This window comes from Marmota monax, unplaced genomic scaffold (genome assembly GCF_021218885.2).
Source record: "Marmota monax isolate L192 unplaced genomic scaffold, Marmota_monax_Labrador192_F-V1.1 WCK01_AAM20220418_F8-fsc00042, whole genome shotgun sequence".
NCBI classification, from domain to species: Eukaryota; Metazoa; Chordata; class Mammalia; order Rodentia; family Sciuridae; genus Marmota; species Marmota monax.
In genome coordinates this window covers 1,618,489-1,643,387 of record NW_026693008.1, presented here as the reverse complement: position 1 = coordinate 1,643,387, position 24,899 = coordinate 1,618,489, and positions in this window count along the sequence as shown.

The window sequence follows — 24,899 nt, the reverse complement described above, 5'->3', positions numbered from 1 at the left end:
GCAAGATCCAAGATGCTGACATCCTAAGGGACGGGGTGCTCACGGGAAGAAGAGCATCCCTCCTCAGGAATTTTTTACTTATCAATCCAAGAAACAAACCTCATTCTTACAGACAATAGTTCCCTACCATGGAATGGCCAGGATAATTTAAATTGTCTCCAATTTCCTGGGTCTGGTTCCTGCCCATGGTTTTGTGTGTGTGTGTGTGTGTGTGTGTTTTTTTTTTTAAGAAAAAGAAAAACCCTGAATATTCTAAGTATTTCTTGTTTCTAAAAGGGGTGTTTTCCAGATTCATGGCCTCTTTGTCTATTGGAAAAATACATGGCAAGAGTAAGAGGAAGCAGTATTATTGGGAAAGAGCCAATTTCTTTGAGATCCATATATGGCTATAAAAAGAGGCAATTGTTATATTATATGGCAAATCGCATTGTTACATTGTATGTGTGTATAAATATAAAACCAGGGGCTCCATTATATATAATTATAATGCACTGTTTTTTTTTAAAAAAGGGAGATAATATCTGTTAAAAACAATCATCTACGTACATATGTAAGGTTGTGTGTTTCTTAGCTGCTTAAGGGCAGGATGCATGCTGAAAACCTCACTTTCAGGCAGTTTTGTCACTGTGCAAAAATCAAAGACTACAGTTACACAAACATGCTGCACACTGTAAACAAGGTAACATGAAATGAAATCAAACATAAGAATAAATGGTGCTGAAAGGAGGGATCCAAGGGCCGGCATTTGGCTGGCTTCCCTCCAGAGCAGCTACTATGGAATGGATATATAACATCAGGATGCCATTTTGTTGTGTTCTACAAATAGCCTTATGCTAAAGCCAAAGAAGGAGAAAAATGAATCAGATAAATACATGTCCACCCTTGAAGACAAATGCCAGTGTTCTGGAAAATTCCCTTCTGGCTGGTTAGATGGATCTGCTATCCCGATGACCTGGTCCTCATCCTAGTCCTGAAATTTAAAATCTGGGTAGTTTGGTCAGCTACCAGATTTCTAAGCTGCCGAGACTGGCCTCGAACTTGCAATCCTCCTGCCTCGGCTTCCTGAGCTGCTGGGATTACAGGCGTGGGCACCTGGCCACTTACCCAGTTTCTACATGGACAGCCCACAGTGCCAAATCTGGCTGATCAATGAGACTCATGTGCCTGTCATATTTTGCTGCTCAGGTGGAGGTGACCCCAGTGGAGCAGCCCCTGATCTCCTGCGTGTGACCTTGTACAACGGTGTCCAATATCTTTTGCCTGGCCTGCGTGACATCTTTCAATTGCTGGCCAACCCCCTGGAAAAGGCTGAAGTTTTTGACTCCTGCTTTATAGTTTACAAAGTTGCCTTTCCATTCACTACTTTCCCATTAATGCTAACTGCCTCACATGTTTCTCCTCATTTCACCAGCAAAAAAGCCAGGCTTTTCCATAACAACTTTAATTATTCCTGGGTGGGTGATGTAATGCTATATGAAACTTAGGGAGGAAGTCAGTTTCTCAGTCCAAGTGCAGAGTTACTCTGCTGTCTGATCCACCGTGCCTTGGTATGACCGGCCTGCTTTGAACAGACCTGAAAATTTGAGGGCTAAATAAATGAAACCTGTCTAAACTGGGAGATGTCTTGATTTTAGGCCTATCATCCACAGACACAAATTAACTCAGAGAATACATTTAGTTTTAGAAAGTACAGAAGGGGCTTGTTCCAAAAAAAAAAAAAAAAGTTAAGATGACTGGGAAAATGAGAAACGCCCCCAGGTATGTTCATTTTTATTCCATAATGAATAGGAAATGTGGTGAAAGCAGAATTGATGATTCAAAAACAGCTGGAGATATTGCAACAGAAATTAATTCTACTTGCCTAGCTTTTAAAACTGGTGAAAGGACAAGATGGTTTGAAATCTGGTACTGAAGGAAAGTGAGATGTTGACATTAAGAATCTGTGACCAGCTAGGTGTGGTGGCACATGCCTCGTCATCCCAGAGCTCTGGGAGGCTGAGGCAGGAGGATCGAAAGTTCAAAGCCAGCCTCAGCAAGTTAGCAAGGTGCTAAGCAACTCAGTGAGACCCTGTCTCTAAATAAAATACAGAATAGGGCTGGGATGTGGCTCAGTGGTCAAGTGCACCTGGGTTCAATCCCTGGTAGCCCCCCAACATACACACACACAAAAAAAACCTATGACCAGTCATTTGGTCATTTGTAGGCCATTTCCACACAGCTACAGCAAAATCCAGGACAGGCAAGTCTTGCTAATTAGGAAAAACTGGTGTGACGGCCACTTGGAGTAATTAGGAAAACTGGTGTGACGGCCACTTGGAGTCTGTTAAACCTGAAGTGTGGACACTTTATAAGGACACTGTAGAGGTATTGCTTTCAAGGACAATGACTAACAGCAGATGACTTTCAGAGGACTGCAAGGTCCCACTGACGCTGCAAAGAGATAAAATCATTTGGAGGTAATACACTTATTGTAGGCTAGGGGCTGGGGCTCAAGTCACATCAGTCACTTTAAAACAGCTTGATTTTTAAAAGCCATGCATAACTCCTGCTATCTTGTCTAAGCTGCTCATTTGACCCTTTTCTTCAGAGATGGTGGAAAAGTTTACTTGAGCCTCCCCCGTACCCCCGCAGTGTTCTTCTGAGTAGCAAATTATACTTTCATAGTGTCTGCCTCATTTAAGTTGTCCAGCAGGTCTTGGAAATTCTTCCCATTACAGATGGGGAAAGGCCCCAAATCAATACGTATCTATGCACATAGGCATGTCTATGTGGGTGCCTGTGCCTGTGTAGAAGACCTGTTCTTGCCGTGTTCGGTGTTGCCTTAAGTTTTTTGATTGAATGCTAAGAGACAGGGCCAGTTTCAAATGGTCTATTTTATGGGGTTTTCCCTTTGGGTGTGTTGGGACACCACAGGCATTGGCTTTTGTTTTATATGACCAGGACTTTTGTTTTTTTCCACTGGTGACTTTGCGGATTGCATGAATGCAAATACACAACTCATCTTGCAGCCCACTTCTACCCCCCGCCCGTATCTGCAAACCCATTCTGAATGGAAAAACAGTGTCCATGTCCAAAACTATGTAAAATCAGCTCTTAACCAACAGGGGTCTGAAGAGAATTTCCAAGTGCAGAACCCTTGTCTATTTCCATACCCAGGGACTTCTGAGAGTGCAGCGCCCTTATAAAGAAGACACTAATCACAGAACGACGGCAAATGTCTTCCTGTGTTTAGGGTCAATGTACAAATGGTTTGCTCAGAGACCCTGGGGAAGGAGACTGCCTGGGATTCTCTAAGGGGGAAGGAAAAGAACTTGCAATGGAGTGTCTTCTCAGCAGGAGGCCCTGGATGATCTGAGTTAGGTTGCAAATATGTGAACTGTCACCTTCTCAGTGAGCCTTCACTGATCCCTCTATTTAAAATCATACCTCTCCTACTTAGCTTTTCTCCTTAGCATTTATCCCTGTTGTCTGTTTTCTGTCTCCTCCTGCTAAAATACAAGCTGCACGAGGATAAGCACTCAGCCTGCTTCTCAATGATCCATCCGGAGGTTACGTCCTGCAAACCCTGAGGATGGGGTTCCATTGTGACTGGCTCATCATCTGTCTTGGTCTCTGACAGACCAAGGGCTCTGGCAGAGTGGATAATTAGACGTTGCTGAATGAATTGATGATTGACTCTACCATCTTTGGGAATCATCTCAGTACCTGTGTCTCTTGCCTTAGGAAGACCCAGGCCAGAACCTTCCATTAGCCACTTCAGAGCTGTGTGGCCTTAGGCAGGGACAGTCTCTCTGAACTTCAGCCTTCTCATCATTGAAAGGCAGGTGACAATAGATTGTTTTCCCTCAAGTTGTTATAATAATAAAGCAAAAGGACATACCAGGACACCTCCTGGCATGGTCTTTGGCACGCCGTAGGTGCTTTAAAATTTATTGGCCATTAATATTGCTATTGTCTTTTTTTCCAAAACCATAAATGAATACAAGAATACTTCAATGGATCTAAGAGAATCCTGCACTTATATATTCCTTTGCCCATCTTTTCTAAGAGTTCTGACATGGGGTCAGGGAGAAATTGATTGGCCAAGAAGGTGCCTTACTTTTGCTAATATTTTGCAAACCCTTTCTCGGGGTTGAGAAGCAGGGAGGGTCTCCTAGAGTGACCCTCAGGAAGGCCATGTGCAGCAGCTGGCCGGCCACCTCTGCGTTGTGTGCTTAGTCAATCAATAGGGCATTCAGGTCTCGGGCTGTCTACTTTGTTATGTACCGAAGATCTCAAGGCTCTTTGTAAGTATCTTGCTTCTAACCTTGGGAAGGAGAATAAGAAAGGCATGGCTTAGGCAAAGCTTGCATTTAGAGGCATACCAGAGACCAAGACGGATAAGGAGCCAGTAACAATAGAACCCTTTCCCCAGGGCAGGTGCTCGCCACCTCAGGTAGATATAATCAGGCCCAAGAACCACCTCTTGCATTACGCAGCTCTGGGATCTTGTGAATGTAGATATTTCCAGATGATTTCAATTTTCTCACTTCTAGTTCCCTTAATTCTGCTTGCTTTATTAGAACTAACAGTAAAGGATACTATTAAAAAGTATTTATTCTATGTCTGAGTGCTTATGTCTTCCTTGGAATAAGTCATTGCAATAGGAAGCATCTATCGGGTGCCCATTTCACAGATGGAGCTTAAAGAAGTAAAGTTACTTTCTCAAGGTCATAAACCCAGTAAACAGTACCGTCAAATGCCTCCTGCCTAAGTCCAGCTCCCCCGCCGTCTGCAGTCTGCTCTATATCATGAAAACCTCAATTAGATGCCTGGTGGTGCTCTCAAAGCTCCTTCTTCTAAAAAGCACTGAGCTTAATTTTTCACGATATGCACGTATGTGATGACTCGTCCAACATCTGACTCAGCTGTAAACACTTGCATTTTTCACGTATTGCATCTGCAGCCCAAACTAAAAACCTAGGTAACAAGAGAGGCTCAAATATGGGAACAGATGCAAAATGGACATAAATTGAAATTTCAGGTTAAACTTCAGTTAGTTTTTTAAAAATAAACGAAAACATGCGTAACTCTTTTTATGAGTGACTTTCACCGTCTTACGGATCACACAATGTAAAAGTTCCTAAAGGTCCTTAGCACAGTTGTTCCAACCACAATATGGAGAAATCCAAACAGCTGTGCCATTGACCCCCATCTGCTGCTCCACGCAGGAGCTGCCGGTACGCGTCTGTCGGATGCCCTCTCGCCTTTCACTGCTTCTTAGTATGTGCCTGACAAATATTTGTGAAAGGAATCAATAAAAATACCTCTGATCAGCTTTGGGGGATATTTTAAAGCAAGTATAAATGCCAGCACCTTTAAAATAACCTTCCCTACATTTTTTTTGCTGATTGATGGGAATTTAAGAGGTTTTTTTGGAGCGAGTTATTTTATGACTCTGCCACATTCTAGAACACTGGAGAACAATGTAAAACTGAGTCAAGGAAGAAAACCTGCAGCCCTGGACTCGGGAGAGAGACAAAGAGCCCTGCTGGCTCAGCTTGGTTTTTCCCAAACAGAGTTGGGAGGTAAACCGCAGCTTCTGACCACGGGTTTAAACATTTGGAAAGCTGGCTGAATGAGCTTACGTGTAAACAGCAAGGGATTAATACCGACTTGAATGAGTTCTGTGAGATTCTCACCACACAAAATGAAGAAATGGTTGTTCCCACCAATAAGGAGAGCGGATGTAAGAATTTGCCACATCCTTCGTTTACCCTTCTCTTGGCCAAAGACAAAACAGAGCTAACAAGAAGCAGAAGGGTGGACGGAAGGACGGATATGGTGGTAAAAGTATGAGGATGGACAAATGCGATGTGGAGTGGAGAGAAAAGTATTCCTGAGAAATGAAACAGGAATGAGATTCAAAAGAAGGAAATACAGTGGGAGGAAGAATCAGGGAATGAGAAGAGCGGGGCCCAGGGGCACAGGCCTGCGATCCCAGGGGCTCTGGAGCTAAGGCAGGAGGATGGCAAGTTATTTATTTTTTTTTTTTATTTTTTCAAAAAAATAAATGATAGCAGAATGCATTACAATTCTTATTACACATATATAGCACAATTTTTCATATCTCTTGTTTGTATATAAAGTAGGTTGACACCAATTCGTGTCTTCATGCATGTACTTTGGATAATGATGTCCATCACATTCCACCATCCTTGCTAATCCCCTGCCCACTCCCTTTCCCTCCCACCCCTCTGCCCTATCTAGAGTTCATCTATTCCTCCCATGCTCCCCCTCCCTATCCCACTACAAATCAGCCTCCTTATATCAGAGAAAACATGCAGCATTTGTTTTTTGGGGGGGATTGGCTAACTTCACTTAGTATTATCTCCTCCAACGCCATCCATTTACCTGCAAATGCCATGATTTTATTCTCTTTTAATGCCGGTAAGTGGTGTGAATTTACATGTAAGAATTTACATGTACATCCATTGTGTATACATGCCACATTTTTTTAACCCATTCATCCACGGAGGGGCATCTAGGTTGACTCCACAGTTTAGCTTTTGATCCTCCTGCCTCAGCCTCCTGAGCTGCTGGGAGAACAGGTGTGCACCACTGCACACGGCTTATTGTACATTCATTTTAGAGCTGAACAAACTGAGGCAGTCTGAGGGATTTACCTCAAGATCACTGAGTGGCTATCTGATTGAGAACCTTAGTTCTTTGAATTTTATTTGAAGTTTTTTTTTTTTTTTTTGCCTGCCACAGCCTTTTAACCCTGAGAGAAAGCTGTTCATCTTTGGGTTGGATAGAATTACTCAGTTAAACTGAGTAATTTAAAACTAAAGGTGTCAACAGTCATAACAAGGAGGATTTTAAGGGCAGAGTTATGACAGTGGCATCAAAAAATAGTGAATAATTTTTTGAGATTCGCTAATTAGCATTATCTTCTCCAACTCCATCCATTTACCTGCAAATGCCATGATTTTATTCTCTTTTAGTGCTGAGTAATATTCTATTGTGTATATAGACCACATTTTTTTTATCCATTCATCCACTGAAGGACATCTAGGTTGGTTCCACAGTTTAGCTATTGTGAATTGTGCTGCTATAAACACTGATGTGGCTGTGTCCCTGTAGTATGCTGTTTTTAAGTCCTTTGGGTATAGACTGAGGAGAGGGATAGCTGAGTCAAATGGTGGTTCCATTCCCAGATTTCCAAGGAATCTCCATACTGCTTTCCATATTGGCTGTACCAATTTGCAGTCCCATCAGCAGTGTATGAGTGTGCCTTTTTCCCACATCCTCGCCAACACTTATTATTGTTTGTATTCTTAATAGCTGCCATTCTGACTGGAGTGAGATGAAATCTTAGAGTAGTTTTGATGCATTTCTCAGGTCAGCCTCAGAGACCCTGTTTCTAGATAAAAATACAAAAAAAGGCTGGGGAATGTGGCTTAGTGTTGAGCCTGTGGGTTCAATCCCTGGAAAGAGAGAGAGAGAGAGAGAGAGAGAGAGAGAGAGAGAGAGAGAGAGAGAGAGAGATGGGGGGAGATGGGAGGAAAAGAAAGGACGGACAGACGGAAGGAAGGAATGAATAAAGGAAGGAAGGGAGGGAGGGAGGGGGAGGGAGGGGGGAGGGGCTGGATATGGAAGTGAACGGAACAAGCTGCGGTGGTGAGCCAAACCCTACCATAATCCAATTCTAATGAGATGAGTCTCGTCTCTGCCGTTTGTTTAGTTTTGTTCTCCTCTGCAAATACAGAAACAGCTGTTCCCTCTTGACACAATTATCTTTGCCCAGAAGCTTTCGAAACATCCCTTTGAAAGATTTGCTGACCTTACAAGAACCCCAAATGTATTCAGGGACCGATCTTTTTGCATTTTAGGCAAGGAAAGCATTGTACCCAAGGCTTTGGCCTGGAAAGAGGACGACGGAAAACCCTCTGGGTCTCAAAGTCAGCAGGAACCGCAGCACTTACTGACCCGGGGAGTCAACATAAGAAGATTCTATCATGAGGAGTGAAAGATTGACCCAGGGTGTGAACCCCCAGCTCTCCAGCAATGAGTCAGAACTTGGGTTAAAGTAAGGTATTCAGAATTTGTAGCCAATGGATGGGCCCAAGAATATAAAGTCAGGTAGATTGAGGGCCCTGTCAGTCAAGGGACAGAATAAGGAAACTAAGTCATCTGAGATCAAAGATCAAAGGAGAATATGGGGAAAACACCATAAAGAATACACAGAGATGGAATGGGTTGCTCCAGAGAGAGTGTCTTCCCTTCCTATCAACCTTTCAGCTCCAGTCTCCACGAAGTCTCACCATCCAATTTCAGGATCCATTAAACAATGGGTGATGCTTTTATTGAGCTCATAACCAAGGCATTGTGCATACGATGTTCCATCTCATTCGCAAACAACCCTATAAACTAAGAACTGCTCTCATTTCCATTTTGCAGATGACAAAACTGAGGTTTGGAGAGCTTAAGTCATTTACAAGTCTCATGGTGAGTAAGGGATAGTGATCGGATTCAAATTTGGGTTGGTTTTATTCCGAAGTTTATTTATTTTTTATTTTTTTAATTTTTTTAATATTTATTTCTTAGTTTTTGGTGGACACAACATCTTTGTTTATATGTGGTGCTGAGGATCGAACCCGGGGCGCACGCATGCCAGGCGAGCACGCTACCGCTTGAGCCACACCCCCAGCCCCCGAAGTTTATTTTTATTGTCTTTTTTTAGTGCTAGGTACTGAACAAAGGGCATTTGGATCCTTGATCACTGAGCCGCATCCTAAGCCCTTTTAGTTTTTTTTTATTTTGAAACAGGGTCTCACTAAATTGCTGAGGCTGGCCTCAAACTTGCGATCCTCCTGCCTCAGCCTCTCACATCACTGGTGTTACAGGTGTGTGCCACCATGCTAGGTTCTAAAGTTCCAATTCTTAAAAACAACTTTCCATCGCCTGTTGTATCCTTAAACTACCTTCCTCTTTACTTTAGCAAGCTTGAGAGTTTCTTTTTATGAAAATCAGCCATCCCTTATTAAATCAGAAATGAAAAAAAAAAAAGTTTAAGATGCCGGGTGAGGAGGGCGTCCTCACTGAATACGGAGGTTGTGACACAGAGGCAATTAATTCTGTGACTTAAAACTCCATTACCTTTGGGTATAAGAGTCCGACTTTTCATATCAGTTTTTCCTCTTCACTTTTCTCCCTTCTAGGTTTTTCCATTAGACAAGCTGATTGCTGTAAAACGCTTCTTGCTAAAACCTCATGTTCCCTTCTTCTCCCCAGTGTTCGGTAATTTAATTTTTTTAACTGGGTTAAGACAGAGGGAAGAGTACGCTCTTAGTAATAAAGCAAATGAGGCTGAGGAAGTCGGATGCTTCTGTTTACTACCAAGTAAATGTCAGAGGACATTTCCATTTGCCAAATCCTTTGTGTGTGTGTCTTTAAAGCTGTCCGGATGCATTAGATGCACACAGCTGGAGCATGGCCACACTCTGCTCATGCTCCACTTCTGCACGTTGAATTGCTGGAATATAAATGAAGGCCAGAGCACTCATTTCAATGCGATGCCAGGCCTGCGTTTTGAACAAGCTGTCGAAAGAAATATTCTCTTCCACACTCTGCACTTCCCAACCTTTTTTATTTGGCTATTTTGGTTTTTATGTCGTAAAGAAGGGAAATGTGGAAGGATTTTTTCAGAATATTGGATTTGGGGCCGTGGACTGGCTATCGGAAAGCTCTGTGACCTTGACCTGGGCATTTGCCTGGTGATGTTGAAAAGCGTGTTATTTGCATCACGGGGTAAAGGAGGAGGTAGTTAGATGGTGGGGGACGCCATCTTGGGTTTGTAGAGTCCGGTGTGGGTGTTCACTCTGTGCCCTGTGTGTCTGGCACTTGCTGGGTCACGAAAAGATCACCACAATCGTGTCATAGCACCTTTAAAGGGGAGTCTTTGGATTAACAAAGAAGCAGAAGATGCAGGACTTCAAGATCTGAAGCTGATTTTTTTTTCTAATTTTTATGTTTCCAGATACACATGACAGTAGGGTGTATTTTGACATATTTTAGATACATGGAGTAAAACTTATTCTAATTAGGATCCCATTCTCGTGGTTGGACCTGATGTGGAGTTTCCCTGGTCGTGTGTTCACATAGGAACATGGGAAAGTTCTGTCCCATTCATTCCACTGTCTTTCCCATTCCCAACCCCCTCCACTTATCAGAGAGAACACTCAGCCTTTGGTTTTGGGGGATTGGCTAACTTCACTTAGCATGATATTCTCCAACTCCGTCCATTTACCTGCAAATGCCATTTTATTCTCTTTTCTTGCTGAGTCATATTCCACTGTGTATACAGACCACAATTTCTTTATCCCATTCACCTGTCGAAGGGCACTTAGGTTGGTTCCATAGCTTAGCTATTGTGAATCGAGCTGCTGTCAACATTGATGTGGCTGTGCCACTGTCGTATGCTGATCTTAAGTCCCTTTAGGTATAAACTGAGGAGTGGGCTAGCTGGGTCAGATGGCGACTCTGTTCCAGGTTTTCTGAGGACTCTCCACACTGAAGCTGATTTCACCCTGCAGCATGACCCCAGGTCCCGGGCCTGTGCAGGTGTGCAACTGTCACTCAGAGAAGGGAGGCAGGGGCAGAAGGGAGGCAGGGGCAGAAGGGAGGCAGGGGCAGAAGGAAGGCAGGGCAGCGGACAGGCCATGACTGTGCGGCAGCTGGGTCCAGACAGACAGGACAGGTGCCACCTGGGAACAAAGAGGAGGGATTTTTACCCCACGAACAGGTGAAATTACAGGTTCATGGTTCCAGTCTCAGGTTCTTCTGTTTTTACTTAATAACATCAGAGGACAGTCCTCCATGACCTATTTTAGAGATACAGCTTTAAACTGTGAGAATTTTAACAAAGAGCATGTGAATACAGGTAGTGTATCCCTCATCCAAAATGCTTGGGGACGAGAGGGTTTCAGATTTTGATTTTTCTTTTTTTATTTTGGAACATTCGAATTAACGTAATGAGCTATTTGGGGAATAAGATCCAAGTCTAAGCATGCAATTCATTTTTGGTTCTTATACACATAGCCCAAAGGTGATTTTATATTGTGTTTTAAAACTTTTGTGCATGAAACAAAGATTCTTGGTCTAGAATCTTCTGCCTGTCAAGGGGTCACGTTCGTGATCAGGACGTTTTGGATGGTGGTTTTCGGATTAGGGACATGGATCCTGCAGTCAGTATTCTCCTTCCTCCTAGCAGAACAGCCTGTTTTGAGGGAGGGATGCCCAGGGTGACAACGTCTGTCACTATTTGTGATCATCCACTTCTCCCGAGAGGAAACAAGGTCACAAAGTCAAACGAGAATTTTCTAGAATCAGGAAAGGTTGAGTACACAGAGCTGAGGAGCAAATGCCAGGATATCACAACCAAAGGGGGGACTGAGACCATCCAAAGCGAGGACCACCGCGTGAGCCGTGGGACTAGAGACAGTGCCAGGGTGGGCAAAGGAACCCAGGATGAATGCAGGCATTGTGGTGGCAGTGGGGTGTCGATGGCATCTGCAGGTGTTTCCGCTGACATCTGCAGCAATCTGGCCTTGGAAGGTGCTCCACAGAAGCAGAGGGCCTGGCGGGGTGGTAATGTATGAAGATATGAAACCTAGTGACAGATGAGGATAAAGAATAACTAAGGACAGGAAACCGCAGAACTTAACATCCAAATGAGGCTAGGGCAATACGAGAAGTGAAAAGTCACTGCTAATAATTACGGCAGGGTTAGGAGAGGAGCTCAGGGGTAGAGAACGTGGCCCTGGTTTCAACCTCAGCACCCACGACGAAATAACAACAATAATCCACATTATTCCAGACATAAGCAGAAATATCTCAGGCAACTTGGGACATATTGGCTTTCTATCAAAAGCATAGACCCTTGGACTTCACCTTGGGGCCGATCAAGCCATTGAGGCTAAGAATTAGGGCTCTAGAATTCCCAGCCCTTGTTCAAACGTAAACACTGCATTCAATGACTGTGTGATCTCGAGTGGGTTGTTTACCTCTCTGTGCTGAGTTTCTAGCAGGTCTCCCTTTTACAGAGAGAGCAGTTAGGTCCTAGAGGGGTTGAATGGATTATTAGGCTAGGTCACTGAGTTAGGAATCAATCATAATTTGGTCTTAAACCAAATTCAGGCTCAAAAGCACCTGAAGCAGACAATTAGGTGGTGCCTAAACTGCATTGTTGGATGGACATAGATAAGGATTAAACTATTTTCTCCTTTAAAATCACCAACATATATCTGTCCTCAATTCTGCAAAGCCCTTGGGTAATCCCCTTCCCTACCCAACGCCTGGTTCAATCTCATGGTAGAAAGGTTTACTTAAACTCTGCTGTTCTTTCTACCAATAATTCTCCTGCTTTGTACAATCTTCTCTCCCTGGCCACAGAAAGAAAGTCTCCATTCGAATCACTCTTCCTACAATCCCAGCTTAAGGGGATACAGGTGACATCAAGAAAAAGCATCAGCAGAGAAGACAAAATTCTTGGCTCCAAATTAAAAAAAAAAAAAAGTTCTGAGCACTCTATATCTGAAAAACAAACAAACCACCACAACGAAAAAATGTGCCCAGGACTTGCTTCCTCTTCCCATCATCCATCAGCTGCAGCCTCTTGACACTGGTGGGTTAAAGACACACTCTGTTCTTGTGACACAGGACATGTTCTTGGGGGTCCATACTCGGTCACTGATGACAACAATATCCTTCCCGATCAGTCTCAGGTTTCATCCGTGGTGGAAATCCAGCATTTACGCGTGCTCGAGAAGGCATCCGAGAGAATCTTAAATGAGACAATGTACGGAAAACCAGGGAAAAATCAAAGCGGCTCATAAATGCGAGATTCTGTCATTTTGTCCATTTCTTATACAGTATTCCCCTGGAGAAATGGCTTATGCCTTTAGAACTATTCCAGTCAATCTGAATTTACATGAAACCCCCCGGGGAGACATTTATTTTCATATCTCTTGTTTTTCCTTCTCGGAGTGTTGACATATTTCCAACCAGTGAGTGAATCCATCAGATGCTCCAAGAAGGTGACATGGTCTTCCCACCCTGGGAAACCACCCCCAACCCTCTGTCACTTGGCTGACCAGCTTGGGAAATGCAGAACATAACCCTTTCTTACCTAATACCACCTTTTCATCTCAGAACCCCGCTAATGTAGACATTTCAATTATTCAGCTGAATCTGTGCTGAATTTTTTTTTCCATTCTCTCTCTGTCTCCGATGAAACTAATTGTTCAGCAAATGAAAGTAGAGATGAAAGACTACAGAAAGGACAGTTGAAACTCTATTTTCATTTTTGAATATATCCCCATGAAAAAGCATGAGAAATTCGGTGATTTCTACATAGGTAATTGCATATCACCTAAATTTTTATACCGCTTTAAAGCATTTTTAATGTCTGCCCTAGGGCTTACCAATGTACATCTTTAATTAAGCCTTTGAATATCATATTGCTTCTCAAGCATGCAAGATGGCCTTTAAATTGCTTTCCTTATACAATGGACGGCAATGAAAACACTATTTGAGCTCTCATTCTCTCTCATATTTCAGTCTCTTTTTATTACTTCAGTATCTACTTGATTTTCCTCCATTCTTAATTCACTCTTGGATTCTGAAGTCCGGGAAATGTTTCCGTATCTTCCTTTGGGTGGTAGTGACACGGATAAATACATAGAAAAGTTGCAATGTGCACTTCATCACACATATATTTCAATTTAAATAATGTGGGACAGACTCTAAACCTTAATCACTGTTCTGCCCAAAGGAGATGTCTCTGCAAGACCTCAAGCACGTCACAGAAAATATGGGTGGAGCCTGTTTTGAAGGTGGTCTTGTATTAGCCTTAGGAGCTCACGAAGTTGGAATCTCTGTGGATCAGTTATCATCGGTATAATCCTACAGCGCATTTCCATCCCAGCTAGACAGCTTCTGGATACTATCTGTTGCCTGGAAAGAGCCAGAGTCACATCCAGAAAACTGTCTATCAGTCAACCAATGCGGCTGGTGGGCCTGTAGGTTTTCCTGTACGATAGTCGGTTATGGAAAATGTCATCGATCCTGGGAAATTTCAGCCAAGTGAGAATCATTCATATTCATTTATTCATCCAGCATTTATTGCAGGCTGGTTAAGTGCTAGACCCCGTGAAGGAATATGCGGTCATGGTTCTTAAGAGCTCACTGGATTTGGGAATTTCAGTGCCATTATACTGCAGGAGCATGTGAGTGAGCCACAGAGGGAACCGCAGTGGGCCACCACAGGACAGAGGTGGGCTCTCCACCAGCTGGACAGGAACAAGGGTAACCAGAAGGGAAGTCTTCTTGGAGGATATGAAAATACCCATTGGAAACAGTCTGTGAAACTAGTGCCAGAAATCTTAATTCCCACCCACTCGTGTTTCTAAATATATTCCTCTTTAATGACTGTACCTTAGAGATTTGTACCATTATTTTATCAGTTGCCATCAGGGGAAAAAAAATCTACAAGTCATTGAAGGGATGCAAAAATTGTTTAGGATTGATAAAAAAAATTCTATATTTCTGTATTTGGTGGTAGTTTCACCAAATCTATCTTTCTATACTCACCTCGCTGTACACTTTAAAAGTATGAAATGTAATCAATGAAGTTGATTAAAAATTTAGGTGTTCTCTTTGATGAATCCTTTACCCTCATTCCAAGGTCATCCATAAATACAATCTATTCAACATCCAAAAATTATCCTAATCCATCCACAGATCTCCATCTCCACCGCCACCTCTTGTGTCCAAGCCTCCAGCGTGGGAACTGGATGACTGTCGCAGCCTATGACTGTCCTCTGCCCAAGTTCTTGCTCCTTGTAATCCATTCCTCACATGTGTTTATAAAAATTCAGTCTGGAGACGGTCATCATTATACAAAATACAGTGTATGAAGATGTGAATTTGGTGTCAACATAACTTACATACAGAGATATGATAAATTGTGGTATAAAAGTGTATTAAGAATTGTAATGCAAAAAAATAAGAGAGCTCGTGTATAATGGCATGAATTGGTGTGAACATACTTTAGATACAGAGTTATGAAAAATTGTGCTGTGAATGGATAATTATGAATGTAATGCACTCCACTATTGTCATGTATATAAGAAGTAAAAAAAAAAGTCAGTCTGGTCATGTGCTCCCCTTGCTTTAAACTCTTAAAAGGCTTTTAATCACACTTGGAACAAAACACAAATTCTTTACCAGGGGCTTCAGGATGCGGCGTCAACAGCTGTAGACCATTTTGGTCGAAGGATCCCTTTTAATTTTTACATAGGAATGTAAAGAGTAGGGTAGATCCTACTGATATTTACTATAGTAGAAATTAAAGGTAAGATATTTTTATATCTCATAAAATAATTTTGTGATTGCTCTCGAGTTGACAACATACACCTTTAATTTGCTAGTTGTTTTAGACAGATTTTTCACAGCTGCGACTGAAAGACCCAACCAGAACAACTGACTGTAGAAGAGAAAAAGTTTATTTAGGGCTCACTGATAGAGCATTTGGCTCACATGTGGGAGGCACTGAGTTAAATTCTCAGCACCACATATAAATAAAAGAATAAAATAAATGTCCATCCACAACTAAAAAAATATCTTAAAAAAAAAGTACTTGGAGCCAGGAGTGGCGGTGCACACCTGTAATCTCAGCAGCTCAGGAGGCTGAGGCAGGAGGATCGTGAGTTCAAAGCCAGCCTCAGCAAAAGTGAGGCTCTAAGAAACTCAGTGAGACCCTGTCTGTAAATAAAATACAATAAAGGGCTGGGGATGTGGCTCAGTGGTCAAGTGCTCCTGAGTTCCCAGTACCAAAAAAAATTAAAAAGTATTTTGGGGCTGGGGTTGTGGTTCAGTGGCAGAGCACTTGCCTAGCATGTGTGAATCACTGGGTTCCATCCTCAGCACCAAATAAATAAATATAGTAAGTAAATTACTATGTCCATCTATAACTAAAAATATTTGAAAAAAATGTACTTGGATTTTTGCCAGGTGCAGTGGCACATGCCTGTAAATCCCAGCGGCCCTGGAGGCTGAGGCAAGAGGATCACAAGTTCAAAGCCAGCCTTAGCAACTTAGCAAGGCTCTAAGCAACTGAGTGAGACTTTGTGTCAAAATTTAAAAAGAATTAAAATAGCTGGGGATGTGGGTGAACATCCCTGGGTTCAATCCCTGGAACTAAAAAAAAAAAATTGGATTTCAAAATATTTATTTGCTTAATATTTTTACCTTCTTCCAAATTTTCTTCTTGTTTGCTACAATATCTGGAGTATGTAGAACAGCGAGTGTTATACAGTAGTTTCTCAAAATCTATGTGAATACAATGTCTTGGACTATTTCAAAGACAAAACTGTATCAATCCTTGTCAAGCTAATTATGGCTTCTTAAAACACTAAAAAAAAAAAAAAAAGAAAGAAACGAAAAAGACTGGGGGGGTGGGGTGGGGGGATGGTGCTGCACTAGCCACGCAGAGTAGGTGTCTAGATTCAAGTGCTCTTTGAACTGATCTGGTTTTTAATCTTGGCCCAGTTGAACTCACTTCATAGACAGGTTCAGTCATCAGAGACATGGAAATGAGGCTGGGAATCCAAAATGTGATTTCCACACATGATAAAGCGGGGCTGTGTCAACAGCGTGGGAGGTGGGACTCCCTGACTCCCAGAGCCAAGGCCGCCTCTCCAGACCCACTCCCTGCCCCCGCCTGGTGTTCTTTCCAACACTCTCTGCCCCGCCCCCACCCTTGGGCAACCCAAAAACCTAAAGAGGAACTAGCCCCGCAGGAGGCAGTCGGAAATCCCCTGGTTTTCAATTTCGTGCTCCCTGGATCCCCAAATGATATTTCAACAAATAAAAATATCCAGCTTTAATGTAGACTCCAGAGTTGGGCCAAACCCTATGAAGGGCACTTGCTGAATCTCATGATGTTCCCTCCCTATGGTGGCCTCGGGAAATGGAAAGAGAAGAAGCAGAGCTCTTTGCAAATTTGGGGGTGCTGTCCAGAGAAATTAAATACTCCTCATTTGGGGTTTGTTGATTGCAAACTGGACCGATGTTTTGGAATAAACTGCTCCTCGATTCTTCTGATATTGACGATTTTTTTCCCCTCAGCTCTGTGATTTTTAAATGCCTGTTATCAAGCCAATGAATCTTTTCTCTAAAGCTCTGATAAAGGTATAAACAGAAGAAGAAAGAAAACAGACACAACAAGGATGGTGATCCCTGCCAGTCTTTCCTGAATTGAAATGTCCCTAACTGTCTTCAATGATCTGAAATGTCCCTAACTCAGTTCCAGAGAGAGGACGAAATATGAAGAACAATAGAGAATATGGTGCTAATGGTCTAGGCCTTATGTGTGTATGTGTGTGTGTGTGTGTGTGTGTGTTCATCAAGCCATTATATATGCTGAGTCCCTCCCATGTGGCCTGTACTTGGCTCAAGGAACAATGGTACATAAGACAGAATCAATTTCTTCCTCAATAGACTTCTGTCCCTCCCCTACCATAAGAGGTTGGAGGTTTATTATCTCCCTGGTGGAGTGCATGTCACACTAAAACCACAGTGTATTAAAGGACCACAAGCTTAAGGAATGCTGAATGCTGAGACCCATCCCTCTTTTTCCATTGGGCTCTAAGACCACAGGGACCCAGGCCCTCTATCTTGAGGTGGGAGCATGGGAGACGTTCTGGGAATCCCGTCCAAGTCAAGGGGAAAGAACCTCAAGGTACTTACACTGAGGATTCATCCAGAATGACCTGTGAAGGTTCCCCCAAAGTAAACATCAAAGTTGACAACCCACACCCACACACTTAGTTTATCCAATTCAATCTTTCCCTTTTAATCATGAGCACATGGCCAAGACATTTGGAAGAATATCACTGAAATGTGCATCTAGGAAAAAGGAACCCCCAAAACCAGACACTGTGAAGAAGTATGCTTCCCCCAAACCATCATTTTAATACTCTCTGAATGGTTAGGGAAGATATTGCTTCAAAAAGCAAAACAAGATGCTCTTGAGATGTAAAAGCAAAAGTAATAAAAATGAAAAAGGACGTAGAGGGTTGGGAGCTCAAATTGAGGAAATACTTCAGAAAGAAAAAGAAAAAAAATAAGAGAGTAAACATAAAAGTTAGAAAACAAGAAGAAGAAAAGAAAGACAAAAATCACAAGAAATGAGTTCTGTAAAGAAGAAAAACCACAGAGGCAAAAAAAAAAATCATTAACAAAATAATTCAGAAAAATTTTCTGAAGGACAATGGTAATGAGATTGGATGAGTCCACTGAGTACCCAACATCAAAGGTAAAAATAGTTGGGTATAAAGAGAGGATTCTGTAAGTTTTCAGATAGAACAGGCAGAAAAAAAATAGGTTGTATATAAACTATCAGAATGACTTAGGACTCCTCAATGCAGCCCTGGCAGAAAGAAGATTTTCAACCTAGGATTTCACACCCAGCTAAACTATCAACTGAGTACGAGGGGATCACATTCAGACAGGCACATTCTTAAACAATGTGCCTGCTCTTTAAAGCTACTGAAGGATGTGTTCTATCGAAAATGAGAAAATGAACTAAGGAAGGGGAAGAACTGAGATAATAGAATCAATCACAGGAGAGACACAAAGGGCAGAGTCCCAGGAAGTCACCCATGTACTGGACACAGGGGACGACAAGTCTAGATTGGATCAGTGTAACTATGGGCAGAGAAATCCTTGGCTCCCGGGCCAAGGTCCCTGCTGAGGATTTATTCTGATCTAAGGATAGACTGCCCCAGACTTCACTGTGTTTGACTAGCGTGAGCAATGTGCTGACAAGTCCTTGCTCTCCTGTGCCTCCTTTGCCATCCGGAGAACACTTCATCAAACAGAACATTTCTGCTTTGACATGCTCCTCCAAGGGAGGTCATGGTTCACTTAGCAGCATATACAGAGAAGCCCTCGTCTGCTGACTTCAGAATCTAGTCCACATGTCCCAATTGTGGGGAGCCCTGTATTTTCCTGGCCCTCTCCTGACCTTGCCCACTGACTTCTCCAAAAGGGATTCTTGTAAGCTTTCAGGGAAGCCGAAGCCAGACGGTGACCTAGAAATACTTGGGAGTTTTTCTTCCCTTGGGCCTTTCCTCTGACAAACACAAGACTGTCTTCTTAGTGCACCGTCCAGATTGCCGCCTCTCTAAGTCTTTCCCAACCTAGTCATGTTAATGCACTTAAAAACGTTAAGTGCCAAAGTTGGGTAGAGGGTGATCAGCACAAAGATGACAATATGCTCATCTGGGGAGCTGTAAAGAGAGGGAGCTTGGCTGGGAGAGAGAGGGTTCTAAGATAGGAATGAGACTGTATTTCTTAAATTGGAAAGTGGATTTATGGACTTCCGGGTTATTTTTATTCATATATATATATACATATATATATATATATACACACACATACATATACATATATATATATATGTGTATACACACACATATACATATACATGTATATATATATATATATATATATATATATATATATATATATCTGCTGTATGTGCAAGGTATATTTGAAATTTTAAAAAAAATGATTTTTGATCATAAAAAGGGAGGATAAGAATTTGAGCGTCGAAGTTGTTATGGCACAGAAATGAGGTGTTAGAGGAGATGCACAGTCAAGGTAAGATTTTGTTCTGATGAAGATTTGAGAGCACATTTTGATGCTGATGGAATTCATGCTGAAAGAGAATTTGGAGATCTTGGGAAGGAGGAGAGCACAAAAGAGTCCAAGTTCACCTGTCACCTCCTGGTGTGCTGCTCCCTAACACCGTCACCTTACCATTTATTCCACTGTGCACAGTTTACTTGAAAATGTTTTAATGGGTTCTATGCATAGCTGTGTGCATAAAATTCAATCTCACCTAGACTCTAGGATCAGGTGATTCAAGGTGGAGAATGCTAATCAGGGGAGCATTGGAGAGGCCCTAATCAGGAGTTCATAGTCAAGCCGTTCTCCAGCCAGCCTTTCCAAATGCTTCCAAAGTTCCACAAGAGGATTCATGAATTAGCATAATAGATGTCAGAAATAATTTGTTCATTGGATAATTGGGTGACATTTATGATACGCAGTAGATTTAAAATTGCAAGAGAGGAGCTTTACCCCTTAGAAAGACGGCAGCCTAGGGACCCGGGGAGCCTAGGAGGCTAACGGTGCTAATGCCCTGGGGTACTCACTCTGTGCAGAGCCACATGGTGAGTGTTTTTTTCCTAATGCAAGGAGGAGAGCTAATCCTACCTCACAGCAGAGCCACATTTGTCTCTGAGCACTCTTAAAATGTGAGGGGTTGGTGGGGAAACCATAATGCTCCTCAGAGTCTAAGGGTTAGCTGCAAGGTTATAGGGGAGGCTTGTAAATAAATGTCTTCAAGGGGCAGAGATTGGTTTGAGCCATTGATGGCCTCAGTGACATGCCACTTGGTAGAAACATTTGCACATGGGGAGAAATAACTACTTCCCTCCTAGTTCTCATTGTCAGAGGCTATCTCTAGTTACTGAAAGATCTCGACAAATGTGAACACACAGACAACTCACACTTAAGCTCCCACACAGGAAACCAACTGCTCCATCTTATATAGTAATCGCTATTAGAATAAGAAGTTTCTCTCTGTCTCTCTTCCTTCCCACCTACAATTTTCCAGGCACTGCTTCAAACGTTTAATATGAATTAACTTTTATATTTTTCACAACAAACCTAAGTAGCAAGTATATCAATAGCCACCTTTTACAGAAAGGGAAATTGAATCAGAGAACAGTGAAGTTGTCCAAAGTCACACAACTGTCATTCAAACTGAGCTGGTGACTGGGCTCCAAAACCAATCTCTTAACCACGAATGTGACATTTCTAACTTTCAGAAGGGTGAGATTTAAAAAAAATATATGTGCTGTGTCACACCACTAATTTTATCATTGTTTTAACAGTAACACAAGAATGCAGCCATCCTACTCCCCCATACAAGCACAAACCTAATTCTTTGTATATAATTAGAATTTGTAAAGATGTGAATGAATATACACTTGCTGAGGTTATTAAAATTATCAAAAAGAGATGCAGAAAAAAATATATTTATAAGGAAAAATTACAAAATCATGAACTTCAAAGAATTGGCAAGGATACTGATTTTAGAGACCAAAGGATCAGTTTTTGTCTAGCAATGCCTGGATTACTTGAGCGGGTCTTTTCATTCCCCAGTATCTGTGCTAAAGAATAAGGAAATTGCATTAACTCATCTTGAACTTTCTGGTGTTAAGAATGACATTCTTAAATAAATTTTTCTTTATTCCCACTTATTTGGACCAAATAATGATGCCTCCATTTTTCTTCTCAGACAGCCAAAACACATCAGAAGCAGAGCTAATAATGAGATTCATGAGGAAATGCTCAAAGCCGAATTTAAGCAGCACCATCTAACAGAACCCTCGAGATTCCTGTCTCCACTTTTAACAGATTCTTCTGAGTGGCTTGTCATTCATCACAGAAACTGATCACACAAACCACCCAGGGCGTCGATCATGTTTATTGAGACCTTCCGTTTGTATAACCTTCTAGTCTCTGCAGAATGCACAGAATGAGAATTTCTGACATCTTTTGCTCTGCTGCAAAATGCTAGACATGTGTATTACACCAAGGATCTTGGCCTTCGATGCCCAGCTCAGTGGTTTTATGGTTAGCAATAGAGTATGCTTGTATGTGCTGTATAGCTAACACTACTGTCATTATAAAATCTGAGAGGAGATGGTGCGGGGAGAAAGAAGGAAGGAGAGAGGGCAGAGAGTGTGGAAACTAGAAAATGCTTAAAGCTATTTGGCCTTTGCATCCACAACTGGGAAGACCATTTAAATAGTTGTGGGTTGTGCAGCTCCACCTAGAATTCAGTTGGGATTAATGAAGAAAATACAAGAAAACTAATTAGATGCAGAGAACTGAACAAAATCATTGTCACATGCAGAACATGAGAGAACCCCAGATGGGCCCATGTTGCAAACCTCGGGTCAGATAACATAATCCGGGCATAGAAGGCATGTCTCACAGCCAAACAAGGTAGCCCACAGTGAGCAGAACATGCAGATGAAGAGAAACCCTCAGAGTCTTACAAAAATCTTTTCTCAGACAACGGAATTGCATCCAATCTGCTTGTGCAAAACGCAGCCAAATCATTTTCCTTTCTTTTTCTATCTTAGCATGATGAAGGGCTAAAAACATGAAGAAAGGCAAAGAAGCAGAAATAACTTTACTAGTAAAGGAAGTAAAGCTACATGACAACCTAGAAAAGAGACATACAGTAACGGAATTGCTGAGATGGATCCATTGGGTACCCCGAAGAAGCAGAACTCTAGGCTGGGGAGAAGAACACGTGAAGGTCAGCCTTCTGCCCTTTGGTGGGTGCTCAGGAGCACACGGAGGAGGTATCTTTACACGTCTGATTCATCTTGGCCTTCACTTTCTCTTCTCTCTCACTCTTCCCTATCCCAATGGGGAAAAAAATAGGAATCGACAGAAGTCGTCTTCCAGCACCCCTTTACTTCCATAATGAGAAAGATGCACAATTTAATTTTCTGTTTCCCATCTACACAGTGAAAACTAAAATAATATAAAATAAAAATGTAAAAAGTGGGATAAAATGGAGTTCCCCCTCCCCAAAGAAAATCAGGATGCTTTGTGAGGAGAAGATATGACACTGGGCACCCAAAATTCAATCAGCATCCACATAGAACTTCCTTCATCAGCTTCTGCCTCTTGCAGGGAGTACCAACCACTCACATCTTAATGAAGCAGAGATGCCTTTAAAAAAGAAGGGGTGAATCTATCCAAAGCTTCATTAAAAAGATGGCAAAAATTTTCCCTGACCTCACTGATCAGGACTATAAATAAAAGTTCAATTAACTCTCCCAGACTGTCAGTGTGTTCCAGCAATATAATCCCTAGATTAATTGACTCTGACCTCTTTAAAATTTCCATTAAAAAATGTAAGACACTGTCTTATCATCACTGAAAATTAGAATAAGGTATACCTCTGGTCATTTTTGTAACTTTTATACTGATGTCTTTGTGATTCATGCTATACGACTCTGTCTCAAGAATTAGGTCTCCTGAATTTGATCATCTAGAAACATATGCTTGTCTATGCCATTTTCTAAAAGACAAGAGGCTTCCCCCTCTTTTTAATCTGGGAACATTTTATTCAAAAAATTTTTATTCTAGAGAATGCTACTCTGGTCTCTCAAGAACCTGTTGTTTTCTCTATTTTGAGTGGTGAATGTCATGTGTTAAAGGCTTGGTCCACAAGGTGGCGCTATTGGAAGAGGGTGGAGCTTCAGGAGGTGGAGACTAGTGTTGGGGGGGTAGTCTTTAGATAAGGGGGTGTGCCCTTGAAAGGGATGTGGGACTACCGTCCCCTCCTCATTCTGAAGTGAGTGGTCGTGCTTGCCATCCACTCCCACCATGAAATTCTGCCCGGCCCAAAGCAAGGTTGGGCTCCCAACCGTGGACAAGAACCGCTAAAACTCAGCCAAAGTAAACCTTTCCTCTTCATAAGTTGATTACCTCAGGTGTTTGTTACAGTAATGGAAAGCCAACTCACATGCTGTCATAATGTTTTACATCTAAAATTATACACAATTATTGTAACTAGATTTACAGACAACTAAATGCTAAGAATTTGCATATGCACACTGGCAGACATGTATATATTCAATATTTACCTTATACATAAATTTTGCCAGACTACATTAGGTGGATGTTTGTTAACATGTCAAATTCTGGTTCCAAGGCTATGGTTTTGTAACTATAAAATAGGTGATGAGATTGGATCTAGAAAGGTTAAGTGGAAAAAATAAGCCTCAGATCAATGTTTACATTATGTTCCTGTAGAATTTTTTTGGGGGGGATGGAGGGTGAGGGTTACTGGGTTACTCAGGGGCACTCGACCACTAAGCCACCTCCCCAGCCCTATTTTGTATTTTATTTAGAGGCAGGGTCTCACTGAGTTGCTTAGTGACTCACAGTTGCTGAGGCTGGCTTTGAACTGGAGATATTCCTGCCTCAGCCTCCTGAGCCACTGGAATTACAGGCATGCACCACCGCACCCAGCCATCCTCTTGAATTTTTTAAAATAACCATAATTACAGATGTATATATTAGCTTATGATTGGATTTGCTGGGTAACTAATTAATCCTGACACCTTAGTCATAAAACACAATAAAGGTATGTTTTGCTCACATGCATAGGTGTGTGTGTGTAATTCTGAAATGCAAAATGAGAGAGGAACTCTAATCCACACAGTCACTCAGAGCCCCAGGCTGATGGAGCCTCCATTACTTTATTATATCTGTACCATTTGGAAGATGGAGCCTCCTCAGTGTTTGCAACAAATTAAGTAAGCTCATGGGGAACTCACTCTGTCACATGCATCAGCCTGGCAATGAAGAATGACACTTTTGTTTACGGTATACATCCCCAGCTATAGTATACATCCCTTCTCATCGAGGCTGTGAGAAGGCTAGGATTAGGAAAGCATGTGAATATCTGGTTAGCAGTAACTCTGTCTGACACAATCTGCATAGATGTAAAATATAAATGAAACGTTTTCAGAGGAAAAATATATTTCATGGGCATCTTTGGAGAGGAGAGTGGGATTAGGAGTGAAAAAAAATGAAGACAGATTCTACTTTTTATTCCATATGCATCCAAATTTCTGCCTTCTTAAACTACAACGCAGGTGTCCCATTCGTTATTGAATAAAAATGTTTTCCAAACTGTTCATTACAGAGTTATTCGGAGATAATGCCGTTTGAATGAAACTGGTAAATAA